Here is a 13,591-nt window from a genome sequence, read left to right on the forward strand (position 1 = left end):
GAATAAATAACTAATTCAATTGTTCTTTAGCAGTTTAATTCTTTGAGATCATCATATGCACTGCATCTTAATCCTTTATCTGATTAACAGCTTGGAATATTTTCTTCCATTCTGTTGTGTCTCTGGTCACTTGGTAATTTCTTTCACAGCTCATAAATTGTCTTATATTCACAGAAAATAAAGACCATTTGTCAATTCTTGATGGAATTTGCTGAGCAATTAGAGTCTTATTCAGGAAGATACCATCTGTGAATTCATCTTTGGTCTTTTGCTTTCCTCAGTGAGTTTCACAGTTTCAGGCCATACATTAAGATCTTGATCCATTGTGAATTGAATTGATTTTTGTAGGAAGTGAGATAGTAATGTATTTTGAATATTTTGAAATGTCTATATTTGTATATTGTGTTTTACCAACCAAATTTAAAAGAAGCTATCCCCTTCTTGGATGTAAGTTTTTGTCTTCTTTGTTAAGAATTAGATGACTGTAATCTGTTTGTGCTTTTTCTGTCTTCTATTCTTTTCTATCAGTCTAGGTGTCTGGTTTTGGTGTTGGTACCATGCTGTGTTAGTTACTATGTCTCTATAGTGTAATTTGACTTTGGGAAGTATGACATCTTTAGCAGTGTCCTGTGAGCTCAGAATTGCTTTGGTTAGTTAAGATCTTGTGTAATCTCATGAACTGTAGGATTGACCTTTGCTATTTCTATAAAATGACATTGGAATTTAGGGACAATTTGTATTGAAACTAGATTCCCTTCAATAGTATAGCCAATTTCATATTATGAATTCTAGTGATACATGGATTTGGGAGAGTTTCCTGTTTTGTTTTCTACCTTTGCTCATTTCTTTCTTAAAATATATCAATTTTATGGTAGAGGTCTTTCATTTCTTGAGTTGGATTTCCTTCCAGGTATTTAATTTTTGACTATTGTAAGTGCACCTGTTTTCTTTCTCACCATCATACTTATTGGTAAATAGAAAAACAATTGACCTTCCTTCCTTCCTTCCTCCCTCCCTCCCTCTCTCCCTCCCTCCCTCCCTCCCCCTCCCCCTCCCCTCATTCTCCCTCTCCCCCCTTCCTCTCCCCCTTCCCAATAAATTTCAATAGTTAAGAAAGACCTCTCTGGATACAAAATAGGTTTTATCTTGCATTTTTAAAGTATTCTATAGTCCAGGATGTCTTAAACTTGAGACAGTACCTCATGACAGTCGGGGTGAGTTCAGTGCAATGAACTGAAAATGCTGTGGTGCCAGCAGTAACAGCACTGATTCCCAAAGTTGCTAAAATCAGGCGCAGGGTCTGCTGCGTTTCTGTAGAGAGGAAGACCCATCAGAGGCAGGAAAGCTTCACTGGAGAAATCTGCCTAACCCAAAACATCAGGACAACATCCTATTGGATGGATTTGCAACTAAGAAACATGGGAAATAACCTTATTCTACCAGAAATTGTGCAATAGATGAGCTACTGAAAGTAGACTCTAGAATGTTTGAGTTTAAGCACTGAATGAAGGAATCTAAGCATTACTTCAACTCTCCCTTCCTATGTGAGTTTTATCAGTCATGGCAGGGATAGGAAAAGTCTGGATATACATGTTTTGTTTGTTGTACCTCATATTTTCTGTGTACCTCCTGAAGAATCTTAAAGAAATATGTAGATAAAAATCTGAGGAGCTGGGGCTGGGGGTATGGCCTAGTGGCAAGAGTGCTTGCCTCATAAACATGAAGCCCTAGGTTCAATTCCCCAGCACCAGATATACAGTAAACGGCCAGAAGTGGTGCAGTGGCTCAAGTGGTAGAGTGCTAGCCTCGAGCAAAAAATAAAATAAGCCAGGGACAGTGCTCAGGCCCAGAGTCCACGCCCCAGGACTGGCCAAAAAAAAAAAAAATGTGAAGAGATAATGACTCATGCCTTAAACAGACTCAAACAAAGAACCTAGGAATAATTCTTGACCCAGGATGAATATTCCACCATATATACTAATAAGATAACTGGATGCATTTGAGAGTGAATGTTGTGAAGAAATGCAAGTTCTAAATAATAAGCCAGGATTTAAAAATATTAACATTATGACTCCTATTTAGAAACCAGTAATATGTTGAGAACCTCTGACACAAAAACAGAGAAAGGTGTATCAAAGCCAAATGAAAATAATGTAAAATATGGTTTTAAAAAATGAAATACTTCTAGAAGACAGTAGACTGTTAGTAGGATAAAGAATGGAGTCCACAAGTCTAGCATCCTTCAGAATGCCATTGTGCCATGGGAACATGGTAAAGGAGGGGAGCACTGATGTTCCCATAACCATCACTTTATATCATCGAACTATGAGTAAAATGTGCTGGGTTAGCTTCTTCCTATATTTCCTATTTAGGACTAGATTATAAAACAGAAACTGGGGGGTCTGGGAGTATGGCCTAGTGGCAAGAGTGCTTGCCTCCTACACATGAAGCTCCCAGTTCGATTCCCCAGCAACACATATATGGAAAACGGCCAGAGGGGTGCTGTGGCTCAAGTGGCAGAGTGCTAGCCTTGAGCAAGAAGAGGCCAGTGTTCAGAGGACAGTGTTCAGGCCCTGAGTCCAAGGCCCCGGACTGACCAAAAAAACAAAACAAAACAAAACAAAAAAACAGAAACTGGGGGAGAAACTGAAGGAGGGACAAGAAATGTTCTTTTTACCTGACTTATGCAACTGTACCCTCTCTGTATAACACCTTTTTTTTTTTCTTTATTGTCAAAGTGAAGTATAGAGGGGTTACAGTTTCATATGTAAGGCAGTGAGTGTTGGGCTCTGCCTATAGCTTTAAGGGGCGGTCCCCAGATACCTGCCTCTTCTCCTGCCCTTTGGCCTCGTGGCTGCTAGCCCCACCTCCTGCCTTAGACTGCGAGTATGCCAAGATGGCGATGGGCGGAACCCAGGGAGTCGTCTTGTGGGATGTGATGACCGCCCATAGAGGAAGTCTCGTGATGTGTGATGGACAGCTCATAATCAGCCTATCGCCGTGCCTAGATAGCCACTCCAAATCCCTCCTCTTCCTGCCGCCATTACTGCTACATAAACCCTGCCCTGAATTAAAATCTTTGGAGTTTTGCCTGATGGATCCCCGAAGCACCTGGTATCCTGAGTCTGTTATTTAAACCTAAGGGGAGCTGGGTGGGCGTTATCGCTACTAACACACGTCCCCGCTCTTCACACTAGGGCATGCCTCAGCATTTCTCCTGTGGGTTGGGAGAAATCGCGAGAGGGCAGCGGGCCCTGCATATGGCGCCACAAAGTGGGGCATGGCCCACGGGAAACGTACACTTAGATCTACCAGTTAGCTGGGAATTCCTATTCTTGAGGTTTGTTAGTACCCCCGTTGGAATGATGGGGCAGAGCCAAAGTCAATGGAGTGACTCATGTTTTAAGATTTTGAGGTCCACGCTCCAAAATACCAGTTTGGACTTTTTAGACACTCAAGCCAGGAGGGCCTGGAAGATCTTGAAATGTGCCGCGCCCTTGGTGGAGACTGTTGGCCTTTTTGGCCTGGCTGCTAGAGAGAGGAGCGGACTTCCTGCTGCCTGGGGGATGAGCTTGTGTGCTGTGGTCTCAGAATGTGCGGTGGTGCGTGTGGCGCGTGTGGCGCGTTGTGTCTGGGACACCAGCACGGAGCAGGTACTGCTGGATCCGCGTGTTTGAGCAGCCAGTGGGAGGCCTGGTGGGGAGGCCCTGGTGGTGCTCGGGGCTGGTGCGGTGCGCGGTGGCGGCGGCGGCGGTGCTGGCGCATGTGGCGCACGGAGCAGGTGCTGTCGGGTCTGGGAGGGAGACCTGACAAAGTGGCAGCGGTGGCGGCAGTGCGCAGTGTTTTGCGCCCTTTTGGCCTTGCTGCCTTCACTTCTGAGGCCTGGTAAATTTGCTAGTCTACCTACCTAACATGTCATTGGCTAATCTGCTTTAAAAGAGACAAAAAAAGGCTTTAGGTTTTGTTGTTGATGTTTGATAAGTTTGGGGAATCACTTAAATTCGGATTGCTGTTGGCTAAGCTTTGGGTGGACAAAGGAAAGGTTTTGGCTGGTGGGCACCTCCCGCCCTCGCCCCAGGTGGTGGGCGTGCCCAATTCCTCAAGGCTGGGCGGGGACTTGGAGGCTCCCGAAAACCCTGCGTCCCACCTAGGCCGTAGCCTTACAAAAAGGATGTCTTGCTGTGAGCCTAAATCTGTGACAATTTTTGTTTCCTAGGAAAATTTTTTTTTTGCTATTCAACTGACCACGTGGTTCTAAATATGGGCAAAATACTATCAATTTGCCACTGGAATTCCAGTACACTTACATGGCCAATTCAGAAAAGAGAAATTTTTCCAAAGCTTGTGCACAACTGTGTGTGTCTGTCTATGTCTGTTTGTGGGTAAAATATGTAAAATCTAGCATCATGGTTTAAAAGTTACTTGCCTTTTTAACTACTATGTTGACTTGCTTGAGTTTTGTGTTAAACTTTCCTTTGCAGCCTGTAGGTGGAGTTACAGCAAGGAAAAGCCCCAGGTTTTAAACCCAAACTGATTGTTTGGGTGCAAGCAAATATGTCTAAGAAAAACTCCAAAAAGTTCTAATATACAGCATGTGGTATAAGTACAATGATGTAAAACCAGTGTGTTATTCTTTATGTTATTCTCTATGCTAAAAGTCAAGTGTACATCTGTTCGTGACAATTATTTGGTACAGACTAAGATTTTTCTTTTCCATTTTTCTCTCCGGTGCTCTCATAAACTCTTTAAGATCGAGGGATCAGAGTCATTTTGTACAAATGTGACTATTAACCTAAATTTTCCTGACCCAAAATTAACATTTTGCTTCATAGGATACAGGCTGACATGTGTGCTAGCTGCGTGGACTGTGGCAGCCTGTGATTACCCCGGCTCTGCCTGCCCCAAGATTAGAGCCGGGTTCATAACAGTCCTATCATAACAGTTACTCCAGGTTAAAAAACATCATAATTATGTTGGTGGCCACAGGGTTGCCTTGGGATTTTGTGACTAGGAAAATCCTTTTAAAGTTGTCACCCTGCTTAAATCAGTAGGGCATCACCCTACAAAAGCCCGAGTACTCAGAGCAAGCAACCAGGAAATACTGGGGGATTTCAAATGTCTTTAAACAGTCTGTGTAGAATCTTGCAGGCAATCCACCAGGAGGTGACAATCTATCCAGAGGATTCTGAGAGATGCCTCTACAGCCTTGCCCAGATCCAACCCATCTCTCCTGCCTGCCTCCATCACACATGGCTAATGAAGCCTGCTGATCCAGGATGGAAGACACAGCCACTGCTAAAGCTGAGACTTCTACATTGTCCCGACCCCTTGCCCTCTTAATTATTATTCATTTGTGCTCTCTTCTACCTGCCGGTAAGGTCAAATGATACAATTTGCTTTGATGGCACATGGATCTCATTCAGTCTGCTGTTCTCTAAGTGTTATGACAGAACTCTGACAAGTAGTTGTTGGTCAATTCTCAACAAGTTGCAGGTAAAACTCTACTCCTATTGTTCTCCTTGTTGCTTTAATTGGATATAAAAAGGGCTCTTATGGCTAAAACTCCTTGGATTGCAGTTCAAAGCCAGCCCGGGCAGAAAATCTCTCTAAAACTCCATCTCCCTATTAACCAACAAAGAGCCAGACTGGAAGCTTGGCTCAAGAGAACCAGCAAAATGCTGAAAGTGGCACTGTGGCTCAAGTGATAGAGCACTAGCCTAGAGCAGAAATGCTCAGGGACACTGCTCAGGCCCTGAGTTCAAACCCCGTGAATGCCATTGGGGGCAAGCCATCCCAGCAACAAGCACCTAGACCCACGGAACTCAGCCAGTCCAGGGAACAAGGATCATAGAGAGGAGTAAGAGGTGAATGATGTCACATCCTAAATGGAGTCACTTTGTCTCGCCCTTTCAAAATTAATCAGAGCCGGGAGATCAGGAGGAATAGTTGTTTACCCACCCAATGCCCATACCTGTCCATTTTCCTTTTCCTGCCATATATATATATATATATATATATATATATATATATATATATATTTTAGCCTCTGATTGGCTACTCCAAACCGGTCCACTATTCCTAAACACTTCCTTCAGCTATCCCTCCTTCCTTGTAATTGGCCACAATTGGGTTTATGTTCCAAATGGAACTTTTCTGGCTTATGCCCAGGGTAAGTTCTCTTATGTCATTCCTGTTAACTAGCCCTGTGAACTTGTCAGCCTTTTGCCTCGCCCTTTCCAAAGTCTCTTTTAACAGGATAACATCCCTCACTGAGGTCACCACCTGGGAATTTGCAGTTCAAGGCCATCATCTTTCTACTCTGCTGTGCCCAGCGCAGATCTGGACCCTGGAGGCTCCAGCCCTAGAGACTCCCTGATGTGCCCAAGCTGCAGGAGGTAGCCAGAGGAGACCATGACACCCTCTGGGCCTGATAACCATTCTCGTGGAAATGATGATAACCAAACTGGATGGTACCAGGCCAAATGACGAATCAGGGGCCCCTGACTACTTCGCCCCCTTTCAGCAGGAAGTAGTTCCAGAAGAGACAACCTCCACCCATACCCCAGCCTGGTGCCCTCCTCTGTCATTAATTAAAACAAAAAGGGGGGAACAGCCCCCATGACCAGTTAAGGACAGCTATGTTTACATTAAATATCTTAAATTTACACTAAAAAATTTTTAAATCTCCCCAAAACAGCGTGGAAAGGGGCTTTGCATGTGCCGTTCTGATTGGGGAACCAAGCCCAGAGCATTGGCTCTGGAGAAATGTCTTCTCCTTGTTCTCTCTAGGAAAACAAAGACCGTGGTGGATTTCTTCCTGCTCTCCCATGGAAATACGGGAAGCCTGCCTGCGTACATCAGTGGTGGACCAGCGCTGGCCCTGCTTGCTTCCTGGACTCTGCCTTGGCGTCTTTTTGGCACAATGTTTTGCTGTGGCAATATTGCCTGCAGCTTTGCAAAAGAACTGAAGTATTACATTGTCATTTTCCTTTTGTCTCTCCCCTGCTACTAAACTTAGGGGTTCTCGTTGGAGGGAAATAGGAGTTGAGGGCTTTGACACCTTGCTTCAATGTTTATGATAAAATGTTTACTAACCACATGTGTTAAGTTACCAGCACCTTGACTGCCGTGGACCTCCAGAGCCCGAACCTGCTTTTACCTCACCACCAGAGAAGGGGAGTACTCCCTGTGTTATCTTGAGTGGCGCAGAAATGGACCAAGAACTCCAATTTTCCCTGGACTGAGCCAAATGGGTGGCCCCTCCACATGCTCCCCCCTGTGTGAGAGGCCCCACATATGCCTTATGTCCACATTTGCCTTATGTCTACATATGCCTTATGTTTACATCGCCTCCTGCTATTTAAAAAACAGAAGGGGGAGATGTTGGGCACTGGCTATAGGTTTAAGGGATGATCCCGAGAGACCTGCTTCTTCTCCTGCCCTGTGGCTGGGTGGCTGCTAGCCCCGCCTCCCGCCTCAGACCATGTGTATGCCAAGAGGGCGATGGGCGGAACCCACAGGGTGGTCCTGTGGGATGTGATGACCGCCCATAGAGGAAGTCCCGTGATGTCACTGTGATGGACAGCTCATAATCAGCCTATCACTGTGCCTAGTTAGACACTCCAAATCCCTCCCCTTCCTGACGCCATTACTGCTATATAAACCCCGCCCTGAATTAAAATCTTTGGATTTTCGCCTGATGGATCCCCGATGCACCTGGTATCCTGAGTCTGTTATTTAAACGTAAGGGGGGCTGGGTGGGCGTTATTCGCAACTAACACACGTCCCCGCTCTTCACACTAGGACATGCCTCAGCATTTCTCCCGTGGGTCAGGAGAAATTGTGCGAGGGCAGAGGGCCCTGCAAGTGAGTACATTTCTTTGTATATCACCTTTATAATAACATATTAAATACATAATAACATAATAACATATTAAAAACATATTTTAGTTAGAGCCTTGCCTTTTGCCTGCTTTCTATCTTTCTCTCTGCCTGAAGGCAAGGTTTTTGTTTTCTAAATTTCATCCAAGTTCCTTGGTGCTGGTGACTCATGCCTAGAATCGTAGGGACTCAGGAGACTGAGATCTGAGGGTAACAGTTCAAAGCCAGCCTGGGCAAGAAAATCTGTGAGACTTTTATCTCCAATTCACCACTAGAAACTAGAAGTAGCACTTGGCTCAAATTGGTAGAGAGCTAGCCTTGAACCAAAGAGCTCAGGGACAGCACCTAGGCCCTGACTTCAAGCCCATGACTGATCAAAAATAAAAAAAAAATCATACAAGTCAAGTAGCCTCTCTTTCAAAACTGTGACATGTAGAGTGAGTATAACAGATGAGAGAATGACCAAGATAGAAAGAATTGAAAAATATTCTAGGGAGAGGATTGTGTGTCTTCTGGGAGATACAACTGCAAGATTCTTTTCCTCAGTGACTATTAACAGTGTGATAACCCAATGCATGCGGTTAGTTCTAAAGACCTTGTTAGGTACCATTGGTACTGACACTGAGATTTATCTTAGATTTGATGAGGGCAGCCTTGGGTCTACAGCACTCCTTAAGAACATTAGCCTAGTAAGAGTGAAAGTCTTGCCAAAAACTGTCATAGGAGCAGGTCCTAAGCCTTCACATGAAGTTCATGTGATCTAAGGGGTTTTCATGGTAATGCCATTCTTCTGGCCCAGATGAGTAAACCATGGAAATTTCTGGAAGATAGGAGACATTACTTTTTTTTCCCCAAACTCTTTTTTTACCTGGAGATAAGAAGGTGTTGACCAGAATGGAAAGTCCTGCCAGGAACAGGAACAGTATCTGACTTCCCCGACGGCCCAGATAATTCAATGCCAAGTAGGCAACAAATCTGCTGATAAATGTGACGAGGCCGAAGAGAATCTGGAAGAAGAAGATATTGCTCCCCAGGTGCTGCAGGTTGAGTACCAGGCCATAGAAGGCTATGGCTAGTGTCATTCTGAAGATAAAAGAATAAAACACACTGTAAATGATACAGTAAATTGTTAAAATAAAATGAAACAAAAAGAACAGCTTATTCTTTCCCTGGGGAAATAACATGTGATCCTTGCAGGGGCACACCAATGTGTCATCTGACATCAGAACTCAGCTCAAAGCTTAGCAAATCATATTTTACTGTACATGCAGTATTTTCATAATAATTCTTCATTAACCTTAAAATACAATGTTTATTCATCACTGACTAGATGAAGAAATAAGATTAATCTCTCTTGAGTGACTGCTCTGTGTCACAGCTCTGGCATGGAACCACGGAACTGAACACAATGGACTCCCAACTTTTCCTCTTCCATTTGGCCTCTGCTAATGTCCATTCCAGTTACCATATGCTTTTAGTGTGAGATATTTATCAAATTTAGGCAGAGACGAATTCAACAAACAGGTATTCAACACATATACCAACTTTCTGGTTTTTTTTTTGGCCAGTCCTGGGCCTTGGACTCAGGGCCTGAGCACTGTCCCTGGCTTGTTCCCGCTCAAGGCTAGCACTCTGCCACTTGAGCCACAGCGCCGCTTCTGGCCGTTTTCTGTATATGTGGTGCTGGGGAATCGAACCTAGGGCCTCGTGTATCTGAGGCAGGCACTCTTGCCACTAGGCTATATCCCCAGCCCCCCAACTTTCAAAAATGATATATCATATAGCATAGATCTCATATTATATACATCGTATATATTTAAAATATATTTTGGATATAACTAATATGCACAACTGACTTTCAAGGTAAACATATAGAGTGGAATCCTGTGTACTTTTTTTTTTTTTTTTGGCCAGTCCTGGGCCTTGGACTCAGGGCCTGAGCACTGTCCCTGGCTTCTTCCCGCTCAAGGCTAGCACTCTGCCACTTGAGCCACAGCGCCACTTCTGGCCGTTTTCTGTATATGTGGTGCTGGGGAATCGAACCTAGGGCCTCGTGTATCCGAGGCAGGCACTCTTGCCACTAGGCTATATCTCCAGCCCTCCTGTGTACTTTTACAAGTTGACTGAGGGTTTTGTTTATAATTTTGTTTGTTTGCTAGTCTCTATTATTTGAGCCATACCCAGTTTCTTTTAGTTTCATTATTTCTCAAGTAGAGTCTTTCTTTTTTCCTGGGCCGGGCAGGACCCAATCCTCCTATTCATGCTTCCTGTGCTGACTCTGCTCCTCTCTGTTTATTGGGTGTGATGGGGTCTTGTGGACTTTTTGCCTGAGCTGAATGTGAAGTGTGATCCTTCCAACCTCAGCCTGCAGAGCACTCAGTGCCTGGCTGCATTTTTCTTTATCTAAGCTTTATTTCAATTAAAATTGAAAAGATAAAAATTTCAATTGTGTTTCACAGTAGACTTTTCCAGATGCTAACATCTACTGCTGAAATTTGTTCTGGAAGGTAGTTTTCCGATCTTCTGTAGCTCAGTCAGTATCACTGATGTCTCATAAGGTTATATTAAACTGTGATAATTAAACATATACCCTTTAAAATCATTTTTCTTCTCTAATATGTTGATCTGTTGTATATAATGCTGCTGCTAGTTTTCTTTTCTTTTTTCTTTTTTTTGTATTCCCTTCTTTACTTCCTTTTTTCCTCCTCTCTTTCTTTTTTAGTCAGTGGTGGGTCTTGAACTCCTGTCCTAGGGGCACTGTACCTGAGCCTCATTGCATTCAAGGCTAGTAATCTATCACTGGAGCCACACTGGGCCACTTCTGGCATTTTTGAAGTCATTTATAGGAGATAAGAGTCCTTTGGACTTTCCAACCCCAGGCTGGCTTCTCAAACCTAAGTATCTTGAGTAGGTAGGATTACAGGCCTAAGCCCCAAGCACCTGAACTGCTGCTGGTATTGTGTTTGAAAGAGGAACTGCTGCTGCCTCTCCAATACTTTATTTTAAAGGAACATACCTGATAAAGCTCAGGTTGCAGGTTATCATACACAGCTTGGGTGCATGGATCAATTGAAAAATGGATGTTTTCTTCTGGGCTTCATCAAACTCCTCTTGCAGGCTGGATTTCACAAACTTGGACAACAAAAGTCATGCACATTCATGAGATGTCAATCATGTGCCAGTTATATTGCTAAATTCGAGATGCAACAGATATGTTGTTTCCTATCCTCAAGGAAAACTACTTACTACGGGATGTGTTTCTTAAAATCTGTGTCATGTGGGGAGAATCACAAAGCATGCAGGAAGAAGAGGGAAACTCAGGGGAATTAAATAGGAATCAAGCTTGTTTAAATAAAATACTGACACAAGGACAAATAAAGAGCCTTGAGGTTAAGGGGTGAAAGTGTGTGTGTGTGTGTGTGTGTGTGTGTGTATACATATACATATACATACACACACACACACACACACACACACATATTGGTCCTGGAGCTTGAAATTAGGACCTGGGCTCTGTCCCTGAGCTTTTTTTGCTCAAGGCATCACTTCTAGCTTTATCTGAGTGGTTTATTGGAGATAAGAATATCATGGACTTTTCTGCCTGGGCTGGCTTGGAACCTTGATCCTCAGATCTCAGCCTCCTGAGTAGCTAGGATTACAGGTGTGAGCTACTCTACCTGTCTTGCACTTACCACTTTTAAAAATTAATATCATATTTATTTTTATATTAATCCACTGAGTCTATATTTCAAGTTACGTAAGTGAAGACAGAAAGGACAAAATGAGGATGTGTCCCAGAGTGTTTTTGGGGACACTATTTAGCAATACTGTTTAGCTGAAATATGATCTACCTTTCATGAAAGACATGAATAATTCAGTGTTTGGATCTAAGAGGAAAGAGGTTGTTGCTGAGGGCCAGGTTGCTAGAATTTTCCAAGCCTTCAAAACTACTACAGGAATTTTTTCTATCTTTTGCATAGCTGGATATAGAATTGCTCTGTATTTTGTTGTACGTTACATCTTCCTTTTGAACAAAAAATAATGCAGTCTTTCTTCAGTGCTTATATAATCATTACCTATTGGATGGGTTTGGGACAGGTGGACTTTTTCTTCCTCTTTAGCCTCACATGTGTACATACATGAGGATTCTGTAGTGAGAGAACAAAGCTCCAGTAGTCCCCTCCACGCTTATACCTCATTAACGAGTTAAGATTCTGGGAGATTAGGATGGAGAGCATTTTCCTAGCACTTGAGAGGTCCTTAGTTTAGTCATCAACACTGGAGCAAAAGATTCTGGACTTTGAGCCCATGTTGTAAAGAAGTAGAGACGTTGGGAGACATTGCTATTTCCACATAGCAGAGGGATGAAAACACTTGGATTCAGAAAATACACCTTTGTGTCTGTCTTTGTTAGCATTTTCTTCTCTATGGCATTTGCTCTCTTTCAAGGGCAGCCTGTGGGCATGTCTGCCCTAGGTGTGACTACCAACGAGTTTGGTGATGCCTCAAATGCCTCCCCCAGCTCTTATCCGCTTAGTCCTTTCTATCCCATTAAAGCTTGGTGAATACTTCTCCTGAGCTTTCACACAAATACGAGGTACCTATTCTGTATCAGCACCCATTCAGCATTAGAATGTCTCTTTATTTTTGTGGCCCATTGTAAAACATACGTTTCTCCCAGGTAGATGCTATGATGTTAATTCCCTTATTAATATCCACCACCGTGCTGGCACATTATAGGTATACAAAGGTATCTATTTACATTTCAAGCTTATCATGGGGCTTGAACTCTGGGCCTAGCCTCTGTGAGCATTTGTGCTCTAGGCTGGCACTCTACCACTTGAATCACAGCATCACTTCCAGCTTTTTGGAGGTTAATTGGAGATAGGGGTCTCACAAAATTTCCTTCCTGTCCTAGCTTTGAGCCTTGATGCTCAGATCTCAGCCTCCCAACTAGCTAGGATTACAGGCAGGAGTCACTAGAACCCAGCCTCAAAGACTTTTTTTTTTTTTTTTTTGGCCAGTCCTGGGCCTTGGACTCAGGGCCTGAGCACTGTCCCTGGCTTCTTCCCTCTCAAGGCTAGCACTCTGCCACTTGAGCCACAGCGCCGCTTCTGGCCATTTTCTGTATATGTGGTGCTGGGGAATCAAACCCAGGGCCTCGTGTATCCGAGGCAGGCACTCTTGCCACTAGGCCATATCCCCAGCCCCTCAAAGACTTTTTAAAAGAGTGAGTAAAGGGTATCCATGACTGAACCACATCAGGACCTGGCTTCTAGAAATGGAGAGCGGGGAGATAACACAAGTAACTGAAACATCAATAAACACGAGGAAGTAAAGAAAAGCAACAGGATTTCTCTGGAGCTTTTCTACACAGGAACAATCTGTGTACTCTCTGATAATGACAGAGGAAATGCCAGAGAAAGAAGGACTTTGATATCATTACTGCCACAGCCATAGTGTGTATTAGAGCTATGGATTTATATTAGTCACCTGTTAAATACTTAATTTCTGAACAAAATGCATGGAAGTTAAAATGATATTTAATGCTTTACCTAATGGAAATGATAATTTGTTGAAATAGTGAGAAAGAGCTATTTAGACTACTTTCTGCCGTATGTATAATGAGAGCGGAATTACCCTTTTATTCAAACAAATATATGTTCTTTTCTCTAAATCTTTCACAAAATATATATGCATTGTTTATAAT

At 43.3% G+C, this 13,591-nt stretch overlaps 1 protein-coding gene and 1 long non-coding RNA gene across 2 annotated transcripts in view; one reads left to right on the forward strand and one right to left on the reverse strand.

Annotated features, from left to right (window-relative positions):
• LOC125362054 (steroid transmembrane transporter SLC22A24-like) overlaps positions 1-13,591 on the reverse strand; it is a 212,588-nt gene that overhangs the window by 4,012 nt on the left and 194,985 nt on the right. The window lies entirely within an intron of this gene.
• On the forward strand, positions 1,196-8,894 carry LOC125362065. Its single transcript, XR_007213013.1, has 3 exons — positions 1,196-1,313; positions 7,749-7,757; positions 8,761-8,894. It is a non-coding gene; the product is annotated as an uncharacterized LOC125362065 (long non-coding RNA).

This window comes from Perognathus longimembris, chromosome 13 (assembly GCF_023159225.1).
Source record: "Perognathus longimembris pacificus isolate PPM17 chromosome 13, ASM2315922v1, whole genome shotgun sequence".
NCBI classification, from domain to species: domain Eukaryota; kingdom Metazoa; phylum Chordata; class Mammalia; order Rodentia; family Heteromyidae; genus Perognathus; species Perognathus longimembris.